Genomic DNA, 14,840 nt, shown 5'->3' on the forward strand with positions numbered 1-14,840 from the left:
ATACTCAATGTCTTCACTCTGCCGGAAAACCTGAGCCTTGCCACACAAAAAGCCCCCGCCATAAAGGATGACATTGTTTTGCAGGATTCACCCAAAGTGGAGGTCAACAGCTTGACAGCATTATCCAGTCATGTTGAAAGTAGGTTGAAATGTATTCCACGGAACAACAACAACAATGCAGACACACCAATCTGCAACTGCCAGACAGCCAGCGCTGGCTCGGAGTCGCTAGTGATGCCAAGGAGAAGATAGTTGGCAGTAAACACGACTAAAGCCTCCAAGGGCCAAGAAGCAAAGGAAGGAATGGAGAAAGAGAAAAACAGTAAACACAGTGCAGAGGCTTCATAAAATACACAAAAATCACAACTATGGCTACACAAAGAAAAGCAAAGAGATATAAAATAAAGGTCCACATCTGGGAGTACTCCAGCCGCCTTGGTGCGTACTGTAATGTTTTGCCATTTCCTCCATGTGCACAGCCATGCATATTGTTTCTGACCAATTAGGCAAGCATAAAGGCAGAGGGCTACGTCTCAGCAAGGGCTCAGACTCTCTGCCGGTTACATCTAGGCCACTTTCTCCCCCTCAGCCCCAACCCCCTCCCCTTATTTCTAGAGTCAGCCCGAGGAGGACGAGGAGAAGCGGTGGGAGGGGGCGGCTGAGGTGGTGAAGGCAATTTTACTCGGCACCTAGCGAAAGATATCAAGCAGGGCCTGCAGCGAAACAATGCCGTCTATGGACCTCTCATCCCGACAATCTTCAGAGAGCACACTCTCACACATGAACACACTCACTAATGCACACGGGCCAGTCACTGTGAACACCCAACGGGGTCGACTTGCCAAAACACAGTCAACCACTCAGGTTGCGTGTCTGGGCATTTTCATTTGCAGCTAATATCAAGCATTTCTGAGATGTTATTGAAAGACCTGTGGCGTACTGGGGCCAGGAAGGATCCCCACTGGGTAAAACATGGAGATGTTTTATTTTTGTAGACCTTCAAGTTACACAATAAGAGCAGGGCAATGCAGGTAGAAACATAAGAATACACAACAACAAATAGGCCTGCACACAAAGTCCTAACCACATAACCAACATTTCTTGTCACTTGAACATCAATGGTTAATGTATTACATAGGCTTATATCACTTGCTAATAATTCATAGATATATACTTCTATGGTATACTATAATACTATAGTATGCTATACTTATATAATGTAGATACAGTATGTCAGATAAGCAATGTCTACATTGTATACAAGAAAGAAAGCAACAGATTTCTTGCCTCTGTGCGAGTAGATATGGTGATGCTTTCATTTTATTGAAATTAAAAACTTGATATATTCTGGAATGAGGTTCAAACTGTGCTGTACAGATGTTAGCAGCACTGGCATCAGTTATAATGCAAAAGAGTCTGAAAGTGATCAATAACAGCAACATAGCTACGGGCTCCAATTTTCAGTGATTGCGGAAAATGGACGGAAAAACTGAATGACTATATGTATTAATAGTATTATTTTTTCATTATATTAATTAATTTGGCAACATAGGAAATTACAATATCACCTAAAACAATATTTACTTTGTAGCTTATTTTTAATTAAAATACTTGTTTTATGAGTCACTGCTTTCACTACTTCTCAGAACATAAAAAACACAGTTAAGATGATTGCTAAACACATTTCTCATTTCTTCTCCTTTGTTTTTCCTTCGACTGTCAGCATATGTTGTCATAGGTTTACACTAAAAATGCAATATTTTTTGCAACAACTACATGCCAAAAAAACTGAGTACTAAAAAGTGTATTATTTCATGTTTTTGCATTTATTTTTGCTTTATTTAAATGCACCGCCTTCTTTCGGTCACTAATACATCACCATTTATAAAAGCACAATAGTGAAGGCTTTAAGTGGTGATCATTTTAGGACTATTTAAAGTATTTACACACATTACATCAAGGAAGAGTCAACATATGTTTGCAGTTCCCAAAATATATGCAGTTAAATGTCAATCAAGTGGAATAAATGAGCCTGAATGGTAATAATGAAATGCATGGTATAATGATACTTAGGGGGTCAAAAAAATCATTGCTATAAAAAGTAACGTAATGCATTTTAAGAAGATCCAAGTCAAGCATAAATGTGTGTTTTTCTACCAAAGATCACAGGTCTTCAGGAGCCAGGATTAGGAGGTAAATCCACAATGACCCCATTATGTCAGCCGAACTATAAACTCAAGATAAATGAGCAACCTTGGAACTTACTGCAACATCGCAGCAGCAGATGATGACGATAACGTAAAGAAGACTTTTCAGAAACCGAGTGGCAAAATCTGAGAGAAGTGGAATTCAGCTTTCAGGAACAACATGAGGAAGAGTGTTTCCCACTTTAAAGCGGAGTGGGTCAAATATGGCAACATGTGGCTGTGACTCAGTGCGTTTATAGGAAACCATTGCAATGCTGTGCAGTGGATAAGTAAACATGCATGCAGACCGTGTGTGTGTGTGTGTGTGTGTGTGCAGCAGACAAATTGATTGGTCAGGACAGTACAAACATAGAAAAAGAGGAGCAAACAAAGGAGAATTTCTGCGAAACAACTGTTTTTTATCATGAACTGGGTAAAAAAAAAAAACATCAGCACAGTGCAGCACAGAGCAGACCAGATGTATAAAGAGTACTGATATATCCTACTCAAGTAGAAGTACCGTTACATGATTGAAATTGTACTCAAGTACAAGTAAGACATACATAAAATACTCAAGTACAAGTAAAAAGTAGTTCAATTACATAGTCCTCAAAGTAAAAGGTAAGTTACTTTCACCCCCCACATTTACTTTTGGTATTAAATCTTACCACGGTTCCCTTGCATACAGTAAACATCTCATGTAGGCCACAGGCCAAATGTGCCCCTCATGAAAACTTTGAGATTTTTGAGTTTGCGCAATGACAAATTTTGTTTAAGGGGTATCATCCCTTAAACCAGTATAACTCTTCACATATTACATATTGAGAAATAGATCAATATGTTCTTGATTTGGTATTGAATAACCTTTATTATGGTATGTCATATGCAGTGTTTAAAATAACGGCGTTAGGTAACAGCGTTTTTTTTATCATCAACAGGGTAATCGAATTACTTTTTACGTCGTTACAACGCCGTTAACGTTACTGAACGTTAAATACGGTGCGTTACATGTATTGATTGAATAAACTGTTATCCAAAGCTCCTCTGGCTTCATACGCAGCTGTAGTGAGGAGGTGGGCTAAAAACAAGGTGAGCGATTATGATTGGCTAAGACGGCGTCATGTTTCATGATAGCCAATCAGAGCCAGTGTTTTTACACATGTGCCAGCACACACACACACACACACACACACAACCATGACAGATTTGATGAAGCAGCAGAGATGGTGAGTCTGATGAAAAGTTTTTAAAGGTGGCGATTCAAACACTGCTTTAAATTAATTGTGGTCAAAAACAACAACGTACACGTGAAGTGCACATTATATCCAGGAGTGAAGACTTTGTCGACATCTGTTGTAAGCAGCTCAAATTTAATGAAGCACCTCACAACACACGCATCTAAAAAATCTGAATTCTTTGACATATAGCAACTTTTTTTTTTTTTTAACAGTAACGCAAATAGTTACTTTCCTTGGTAATAAGTTACTTTTATTATAGAGTAATTCAGTTACTAACTCAGTAATTCATTTTCCACAAACGCATCTGTATAAAATAAAAGGTTTGTCAAAATATACAATTCTTTTTTAAATAAATTCAAAATTTAAAAAGAAAAATTCTCAGGCTCTATGTATAGCTCAATCTATGAACTCTAAAACTGAGAAAATAACCTCCATTCAATGCTGTTTTTTGGCGCCGTGCATTACGTTTAATCTGATTGGTCAGCTATGATGTGATGCATTTAATTGATGTCTGGTTATTTCATTTTTTGTAGTTTCACAATGTCCGTTGATCAATTTTTAAAAAAATAATAATAATTTACTCAGTAACTGCTGGGTGTAGAAATGTAAGAAATTACTTTACTTCTTTTAAAACACACTTAAAGCTGATATCTGGAGTTACTGAGAAATATGTTTATGTATGATTCTCTTGAAATGCGAAAAAAAATGCCAAACGAGTCGTTTACTATGGTCTACTACCGATGGTCTTTCATATAAATGAATGTATACTGTATAAGTCCCGCCTTCATCCTAGATACCCCAATACAAATTGAAATGAGTGCCGTGATCGCCCAGCAAACAGGTAAATATGATTTTGGCCCTTACCTGACCTTTAGACCTATATCAACGCGAACCGATGCGACCTTGTTATGTTCCGCGATGCGCGTGCAGAAAAGTAGAGGCGGGACATCGAGACCTTTCTCAGCTTTTTGTACAAGTAAAATTACTGATTTAGAAATAAACTTTAAAAAGTACAAGTACTCATAAAAGCAACTCAATTACAGTAACGCGAGTACATGTAATCTATTACTTTCACCTCTGGACTTGTCGTAGAGAGAAGAAAAAACCACAAGGGAGTGATTTTAAAACATCTGAGGAACAGCTTTTACAAATACCACACAGACCAAAGACACACACACACACACACACCACACCACAGTTGTTCAGCTCTGGATGAACTGAGCGAGCTTGAGCAGTCTCTTGGGGGGAAAAGAGCACTTAGGGTACTTTTATGAATTCAAGATGTGATCTAATCCTTGACTTGCTTCAAACACACACACACACAGACACACACACGCACAAAAAACACACACACATTATGATGCACACACCCTAAAAATTGTATTAAGTAGCCTTGGAACATCTAAGAACTATCTGCATAGTAACACACGTGCAGACGTGTACACACACACACAACTGGAGAAAAGCATGCCTTAACAGAAAACCTCTCCCTGCAGCGACTGCCCCCGCCACAAAGAGAATGCAAAGGGAAAAGAAACTGCTTTGAAAGCAGAACGACATCAGCTCATATCTCCCCCTTTTATCCCAACATCCTTCCCTTTTTTTTCTCCCCTCTCCATTTCAACCGATCACTGGCTTTGTTTCCTGCTGTGATGGCCTGGGGTAAAAGACCTGATATTGTACAGCTTAATCAGCCTTTATCACCCACAGGAATATTAGAATTCTCTGCTGGGCTCTCATGTTTCTATCTTACAGTCTTCCGTCTCAGTGAACAGTTTATGGACATAGATTCTTGGGGAAAAAAGGTCTTCGTTATGGTCTCGGACTGTATAAACTCTCTCTGCAGGCAGAAGGTCACCTATTTACACGGTGTGGAATATAAAGGTAAAAGTAAGCGACATTTCCAGCGGTTGTCAGCGGGTATTCATTCAACTATGGCAGCAGAATTTGTTTCAAAATGCAGCACCATTAATTTCAGCTTCAGATAGCAAAGATCAAGGTAAAGCTACCACATAATATTTCATGCACTTACAAAGAACTCAACTGGGTGAATACTAGGCCTTAGGCATGAATAGAAACATGTATGGGAATGGTAAAGTTGCACGCGTTAAAATAAACAGCAACTTCTTGTAATATTTAGCAATAAACCCTGTTTAAAAATGTACGTGAATTTCCAGTAAAGTCCACCATCAGTGACGCCACTCCACTGATAGCGCTCATTCTCGTTAATTAGATTTTATTTTGATACTGCCAGTGAATTTGCATATTAGCTAAATATTCAGATTTAACATTTAGATTGAGATTTAACATTGAGATTTAGATTTAACATTTAAGATTTACATTTAACCTTTAGATTTCAATGTTACATTTAGATTTGATATTTAACATTTAGATTTAATATTTAACAAGTAGATTTGACATTTTGATCTATAACATTTAAGATTTACATTTAACATATATATTTAACATTTAAATTTAATATTTATATTTAACATTTAAGATTTACATTTAACATTTAGATTTGAATGTTACATTTAGATTTAATATTTAACATTTAGAGTAATATTTAACATTTAGATTAAATATTTAACATTTAGATTAAATATTTAACATTTAGATTAAATATTTAACATTAAGATTTAGAGTCAACATTTAGATTTAATATTTACCATTTAGATTTAGAGTCAACATTTAGATTTAATATTTAACATTGATATTACATTTTTATGAGAAAAAAATATTTCACAAATATTGCTGTAAATCTGGTCAAAAGTATCAAAAAATTTACATACATTTTTTAAACGTGGTTTTTGCTAAATGTTGCAAAAAGTTACCGTTTATTTTAGCAAGCACAACTTTACATTCGGCACCCTATAAACATGACTGTATTTCCACTATTTAGAATGTATGCTTAATATGACAAAAACAAACTCTTGATTGCAAAACAGCTAAATAAAAAAATAAAAAAAAAAAAAAAACACATTTCATGAAACTCTCATCTTTAGATATAACATTTCCTAAAAACAACATTTTTCATCACAAAAGTCTGAACCAAAAACAAAAGGAAAAAGCAGGAAAAGCACCAATAACCTGAATAAAAGGATTAAAGAGAGACAAACTAAGCAGACACTGGGCAAAAGCATTTGGCCTATTGACTCCAATTCATCACAATAAACTGCGATAATGGTTAACTAGGAACACTGCAAAGCCTCAGCAAAGCATTTTGCAGCCGTATATTGTTCTTAGTGAGGAATGCCTTCAATATGTTGCTACAAATACTCAAACTTAAAACTAATTGGCCATAGCCACTTCTTATGAGACGCACAAGTCAGCATCATGAGGAAGAACCGTCACTTAAATTCAGGGCTAACGTTTGAAATTAGTTGGTTCCACATTACACGCTTGTTAATTGAAATAGCAAGAGAGAAAATGTTTTGACTATAAATGCACTGAAATTAAAATTTGTGGCCGAATAAAATATAAACGCTTGGCCAAATACCGAATGCGGTTGCTGAGTTTTTCACTATTTTTTTTTAAATAGTGCATACATAGCCGAGAATACATTTTTAGACATGTTTCTTTAAAGAAAGTAAATTTTTATTGAATATTCTGACATTTTTTTTTTAAATACTCCAGGAGCCTTTGAGTTTCAAAAATAGATTCATGAATTTAATGCCTTTTAAGGCTTTTTAAAAATCCACTGGAACCCTGTATTGGGTATCTGCTAGCAGCTAGCTAAATAAAACTGTTGGGGAGTTTGCACCCCCGTTTGAACGTTACTTGGCTACAATGAAAGTTAGCTTTCAGTTTGTTAGCTAACCCAAACCCTAAGCTTTCACCTAGTTTGTTTGTTTTTCTAAAAAGAAGATACGTATTTGTCAAAGCTTTTCTTCATGATAGTGACCTGTCCATCTTGTCCATCTCTGATGGATGTTAGCTGTGGGATAACCTGATATCTTGTCCTGAATCCTGCTTTTTAATACCCGAAATAACCCTAAATAATCTTGAATACGCTCCGGTACTAACGAAAAACAAACATGAAGGCCTACAGCACGTGTCAAATTCAAAGCCCGGGGGGAAAATCTGGCCCTTTAGAGCATCCAGTTTGGCCCGTCAGAGAAACGATGAATCATTCTGTAAATTAGCAACTAATTCAGCTGTAGATATCTAAAAAATTATTCACAAATTCAATGAAACTCCACAGTATTAGCAGAGCACATTTTTCTCCATGCTTGCTCTGAATTCCACCAAATTCATGCAATTCTCTTCAAATTATTCCAAAAAATCTCCCTAAAATACCAATTTACTAATTATAAAAATGATTCCACAAAATAAAATAAAAAAAATTGAAAGTGACGATCCTGCAGGGACTGATATCGGTCACTTATTGCTTTGATATTATCGGTGTTTCACATATTTTATCATTTATTTAATAGTGGAAGTGCAAACTAGAGCACTATAATGATTAAATTACTCAATTTCCTGTCTAACATGAGTTTGACACCTCTGGCCTACTGGTTAAGAAGGTTGAGAAACTAGAAAAAGGTATTTGACTAAAACAAAGGTTGTAGCAGAGAAACGTAGTATGATTTAATGCCACTGTCCATCCTGCACCATTGACAGGTTGATGCTTTCTTTCTCAGCTGCCACTGACTTGCACAATACACCAATATCCAGTGCACTAGTCTCCTCTACATAAGACCAAAGAAGATAGGCAAACACCAGCCACTGACATTTGCACAGCATCCACAAAGACCAGCGTTACACACACTGTGCAAGCCTCTTTTTTTCTTCAAGATTTTTATTCTCATTTAGTTTTTCTCACTCAGCAGGCTGCCATTCTCCTAGCTCAGCCTGACGGTTGCTCGGCACACCTGATTTTGTGCAGGAGACAGCGGGGGAACGAGGGGCGGAGGGAGGTCATGGAGCTCAAGGCCAACCAGGAGGCGCCAGCTTAACGGCAGCGTTTTATTCAGACGGTCACCCAGCTCACTGGTCATTACCGCTGTGAGGGGATTTCAAGACCACCTTCTTCTGACGCTTTGAGGCGTGTGTGTCCCTGTGTTTGCTTGTGTAGTGTAGCCTTCCTAAACTGTTGAATTTATTGTAAATACTGAATTTTAGGTATTAGGAAAAAGGTTTTAATATCAAGTGAATTACGACTTTATTATGTAAATCGAACATATATCTTCATCTGATAGTTGTGGTAATTAACATTACACCAAATGTTTTAACCATTTATCTTGTTTTATCCATTATTCCTAAATGTAGCAATGAAAATGCATGTTCTGACAAAAAAAAAAAACCAGCATTTACGTAAACTGTATGTCTATGTAGAATAAATGCAGTTGGTAATAATGATAAGATCCCACAGTGCTTTATTTTTAGCCACAGTGTGGAAATGCCATCACCACTCAATTGTATTCATCTACCTTGTAAGAATGTAGATTGTGATTCACTTTTCATAGGAAATTTCCTCCACTGGATAAACTGCTGCTCAGAGGAATAGAGGTTAGCTATGCGATACTGCCTATCAGCAGAACTGTCATGTTGGTTTCCACGAAGAGTGTAAGAAAAAAACGATTCAGCAATATAACATTTTAATATTTTACAGCCCATTTATCGTATCGATCCTAGAAATGTCCAAATTGATCTTTTTAAATCATTTTTATTGAAAGAAAAAAAGTATTTTAATTGCGCTAACGTGCATAGCACGTAAACGCCCAGTCATTAGGTGTCAGTGAACCACGTCGGACCTTGATATAGGTACTTGAATTAGAGTTAGTTACCATTTATTTGTTCTCGCAAGTTTCAAAAAATGAAATAAGTTGCATTTCATACCATTTTGTACTTGTAATTATTGATATTGCAACACATTGCGATGTATATCGTATGGTTTAGTATCGGAATATGCAAATCGGGAATTGTATGGTATCGTCCGATTTATGGCAAAACAAAGTATGTCTGTAGTTGTAATGTTTGTGTGTTTATTATTGTGTGTCTTGATCCGATATTGAAATCGGACATCGGTTTCATATGTTTCAAAAAAAACGAGATTCGGCCTGTATCTAAAATCTATGATATGTTGTTTTTATTGGGTTTCTTAATGGTTTTTTCAGGGTCTTCTCATTTACTTTTTGATTTATTTCATTCAATTCAAGTATGGATGATTCATGCAGATATCATACTGGATGAATATCGGTACTGGCCAATACACAAGGTTACAATATTCGTATTGTGTCGGAAGAAAAAAACGTCTGAATCCTGAGACCCAAAAAATAAATCATCCTCTAAAGGTTTACTCATCTGGAAGGGCAAACAGCAAATGAGCTGCTTGCAGGTCTAGTGAGGTGAAACACTAAACTGATTCTGTTTTGTTTGTTTTTTTACAAATAGCCAAAGCTGAGATGCTGCTCGTACCATTGAATTATACGCACAATAACTCCCAGTGGAAAGCTGCAGACTTTCAAACTGGGTTACATTTAAAAAAAACAAAAAAAAAAACAGGCAGAAACAATGTAATGTATACACACTGATGTCACTACATGTAAACTGTTCATCTGCCTTCCCTGTGTGGGACTTAATCCCTCTTTATGCATCACGTTACATCTCACAATCTCTTATTTTCCAATCTTCTTATTCTACACTTGGAATTCACCTCCACAGGCAAAGAAAAAGGCATTACATCTCCAGAGCTCTTTGACTATCATCTTCTTTGGTGTGATGTGAAGATATAATGGTGATATTCTACTCCTGTAGCTCTAACTTCACTGAATGCAGGGAGTAACACACCCTCCGGTTGCTCTGGGCACATATTTCTATAACACGGCCCGGTAGATTATTCCAGAGCCAATGAGGCACCAACGTATTCATGTGAGCTCCACATTAAACCATAATATCAGAGAATTACTAATAGAACGTTGCACCTTTTGTCTTGCTCTGGGCCAGTGGAGGAAAATGAATGAATGAAGTCTGTATTAGCAGAAGTTTCTGGATGCGTTACGCAGCACCTTGGTGACTTTGGCGAGCTGTGCCAGCGTCTGAGGACATTCACTCATGGAGCAGCCTTTAAACACTGCTGATGTGTGATCGGACAGTCATTGTTGCTTGTTTCACACACTCAACTTTGGCAGTGAAGGCACACATTGGCTACAGTTACAATTTTTTTTTTAACTCGGGAATTAAAGTATTCTGTTTGTGATTACATTCATTTCGAGTGGAGGTTTACATGGAAAACACGTTTACTGGCTTTCTTAAATTCCGCTTTAGGTCTGGGGGTTGGGAAAGGTTCTGATGGGACAGGGGGTGAATCGTGTTCACGTCTATCGGACAAAAACAACAAAACAAACCTTTTCTTTTCGGCTACAACATAAAAGACCACATAAGAACTATTTTCATTTTTATTTTAATTGTAGCTTTGAAGAAGCAGCTCAACAACACACAGTTTCACTTTTGTCAGCTGAGCAGGAGAATGGAGATAGAGTAGCGGAGAAGCAAGATAGACAACCGTACTTTGGTCAATCAAAGCCAGCGGTTACTGAAACGGCTGCTCTACCTCCACTACACAGGATGATGAGTGTAAAATGAACTTTATAATGATCCGTGCATAATTAGTGAAGCTCTGGTGCTTCATGTCCCGATGAAGCCTGTTCTGTTTGCCAAGGTCTGTGTGTGTATTAAGTCTGTGTGTACGTGTGAATGACCACGTTTATGCTTCCGTCCATCCACTCTTTTCTTTATATCCATGTCTTTCAAGGCTCTTATTAAATAAATAGCCTCGGCCCCAGTCAGGGTGGCCATCTTGGGTTATGTCATCACCAGCGCATGTGCAGAATGACCGGAATTAACTTAAGTCTTCACAAAATTGCGGAGTTATTTAATTCGGAATCAAAAACAAAATAAACCGGCCACCGAATTCATCGTTAAGTTTAATTCAGAATTACATTTGCATCTACAGGCTGGTGAGTGGAAGTAGAACATTTGGACAACATGCACGACATTTGTGAAGCTATGTAACCATGTGCAGAGCTCCCGATGAAGGCTGTTTTGTTTGCCTTGTCCTTGTGTGTGTAATGTGTCCGCGTGAATGTTTGCATGTTTATGCTTCCATCCCTCCACTCTTTTCCTTATATCCATGTCTTCTAAGGCTCTTATTATTCAAATAGTCTCGACTCAAGTCCAATGCTTGCTTCGGGCGGTCATCTTGGATTATGTCGTCACCAGTGCGTCATTGTGACAGAATGAGCATGCCCAGAACGACCGATGTCATGTACCGAACGTGCATTGTACTGAGATTGTAAATGCGCACATATGTGCATGCGCGCACATGCACACTTACGTAAAATATTTTTTGCTAAAAAAATAATTCATTTTGTTTATTTTTGTTTTCAAAGTGACTGGACACGTGTTTTATTTGTTTATTGGATTAGGTTAGGGTTATAATCTCAGTATGGAGGTAAACTCAAACCGTGACACTATTAATTTAAAGCGGAATGAATGTATACAAAATCAAGTAATTATTCCATTCGGAATTAAAATCAGCCACTTACTTTGATTTAAGTTTAATATGGAATGGCCATTTTCATTCTGAATTAGATGTTTACAAGGTGATCTTTAATCTTTTTAAAGAGGATTTTACTTTTATTCTGAATTAAAGGTGAATTAAAGCTCTCGTGTAAACATAGCCATTGTTGCTCGTTTCACACCCTACTTTGGCAGTGAAGGCACACAGAGGGAGAAAAGGTGGGGGGTTCTACTTTCTAGTTATTGGTCTTTGAGAAATTGATGCCCACTCACAGTTTGAATGGACTAGACTTTTTTTGTTGGCTTTGGGAGTGGGATGTTCTCTCTCTCTCTCTCTCTCTCTCTCTCTCTCTCTCTCTCTATCTATCTCTGACTGCTTTACCATTGTATGCGAGCACAAAACCGGCTCAACCACTCACAATAAAAAAAATAAATAAAGATCTATTCTACCTTATTCAAGCATCACAGTGGGCAGACAAGAACAAACACCAAAACATATCCATGTAGTCAGTTTCATCACAACTGACTCTCTGGTTCTACTGTTGGACAATACACAAACACACACCCACACCCACACCCAAGGCTATAACCCAGACATACAAATAGAAAGTCACACAGGGCAAGAGAGCATTTCCAAAACTTTGGCTCTCCAGCATCTTTTTTTCATTTTGTCCTACACTTATTACCCAGAAGCATAATTAATATTCTGCAAAAATAACGTGTGCAAAAAAGGACAAGCTGTAAATAACTTCTCCCTGTACAACTGTGAGACCCCAGAGGCAGGATTTGTGCCGAGCTCAGCTGAGCGGCGCAGCCAAACAAAGTCACGCTGACATTCAGTCGTGAGGGCAAATAGGCCCCCCAACACCCCCTCATCCCTCCGTTCCTCCATCCTTTGACACCTCAGTCGTCACGTAGCACATCACCTTAGGCTATAGCAACATGTGAGAGGGTGACACCAGTGGGGAAGCAGGAGTGACAACAGAGCCCCCCCCCCAGCACACATCATCATCATCCTCCTCTTTTTTGCTTTTCCTCGCCCTGAGTGGGGACAGATGTGTCGATCCAAAGACGCTCCGGCTTCGGAGCCTTTATTGGACCCACGGGCCCCGACAGAGTCTGGCACACAACTTAAGAAGCTGCTGCTGGCCAAAGACTCACAGCACAGTCGCATTGTTTATGTGTGTGTGTGTGTACGAGCTAAATAAATATATAAGCTGATTTTATAGAGTTTAAAGGCTATAACAGTGCTGGAATAGCTAACGCTAATAGTAATTTTCTGTTGGTATAAAGGTTTTAAAGTCAACTTCTTGCTTTACTGCACATGTCAAACTCAAAACTCGGGGGCCAAATCCGGTCCGCCAGAGCATCTAATCCGGCCCGCGGGATGATTCTACTCAAAGTGACAATTACATTAGAAACATTAGTCCCGAAGTGTCAAACTAATTTTTTCTCAGGGGGAAATTTAACCCAGTTTGATACCGAATCTGAATAATCCATTTCCATTTTTAGAAAGAAAATAACAAAAATGACACTACATACGTGTACCCACAAGTATTATGTTGACATTAAGTGATGCACAAACCCCTGAGGCATCACTATATAGGGTTTCATCCTTTAAAAAATCCTGTTTTCCCAGTAATTTATCCTCTTAAAAAGCACACTTAAATGCTATACTACAACTCTTCATTATTATAAATATTTATATTTTTATCCCTACATTGTTAATGAAAAACTTGCACTTTTTTTTACTAACTGTAATGTTTATATTCTATTAACATGTTCGGCATTGTAAAGGAGAAGCTACCTATCTCGTTATACTTTATATAATGACAAAAAAGGCATTGAATTGAATGATGAGTTGAAAAAAAATAAATATATATATATATACAAACATTTTTAATAGGAAGTTATCTGAAGATAATCAATTTTTCTGACTATTTCTCTTAAACAACCCCAAAAATGTCTCGAAGTTGTGCAAAAAAATTATGTTTAAAAATCAAAATCCTGTAGGAACTGATATCTGTCATTTATTGTTGGAATTATTTGTTTTTTATGCACATAATGTGGTATGCATGAGCTCAAACTGCTGCATATTTGACCTCTGACCTGCTTTACTGGGCTTCACTGTTGAACCAGAACTACAGTCCATTCTCGTTAATGAGTTTTTAATTCCCTTGGTTATTAATATGTGCACATCCAATAAAACGGTAATGAATGCTTTTGCATTTGTGTGTAACTGGTGCCAAATTGGATAAAGTCATGGACTACCTGCACGACAAACCCAAGAGCAACTAATTCAACAATGCAAAAAAATAAAAAATAAATTGCAGCGTAAATGTATCCAGTGAAAGGGACTGGTTTCTGCTCTTTGACAGCAGCTTAGCCAAACAACACTCCCACTGCTGGAGCGTGACAATAGACTCTGAATCACATTCACTGTTGCTATTATAATTACATTTTTACAGGGTAACGGGTTGGGTTGTTTTTAGACTCGTGTGTTCTGAAGTTGTGGAGTATTTTGACATCATAACACAAGAAAAATGGATTGATTGATTGATATACTTGTAGACAGTCAGGTTAGGTCAGATGTCAATCATGTCTCCGAATTAAGAGTTTTATTTTAGTTCAGGGGCCAAATACGGAGCAGTTTATCTGTAGTGGGACGCAGATTTTAGGCGGGAAATGGAGTAATTTAATCATAATTGTCCTCTTGTTTCACTTCCACGATTAAGTAAATTGTCCTAAATTGTCCTAACCCAGATCTAAACAAGCCACACTACAGAGCTTACTCACATGTGCTGTCCTTTATAAGAGAAAATGACAGAAGTGTTGCACATTTTTCATCAGTCATTTTTCATATTGTAAAGCACATTTAATAACAAACAGCTGC

General features: G+C 37.5%; 1 protein-coding gene across 1 annotated transcript in view; it reads right to left on the reverse strand.

Annotated features, from left to right (window-relative positions):
• LOC114478330 (mannosyl-oligosaccharide 1,2-alpha-mannosidase IA) overlaps positions 1-14,840 on the reverse strand; it is a 310,653-nt gene that overhangs the window by 294,995 nt on the left and 818 nt on the right. The gene's annotated exons all lie outside the window — the stretch shown is intronic.

Source organism: Gouania willdenowi, chromosome 16 (assembly GCF_900634775.1).
Source record: "Gouania willdenowi chromosome 16, fGouWil2.1, whole genome shotgun sequence".
Classification (NCBI taxonomy): Eukaryota; Metazoa; Chordata; class Actinopteri; order Blenniiformes; family Gobiesocidae; genus Gouania; species Gouania willdenowi.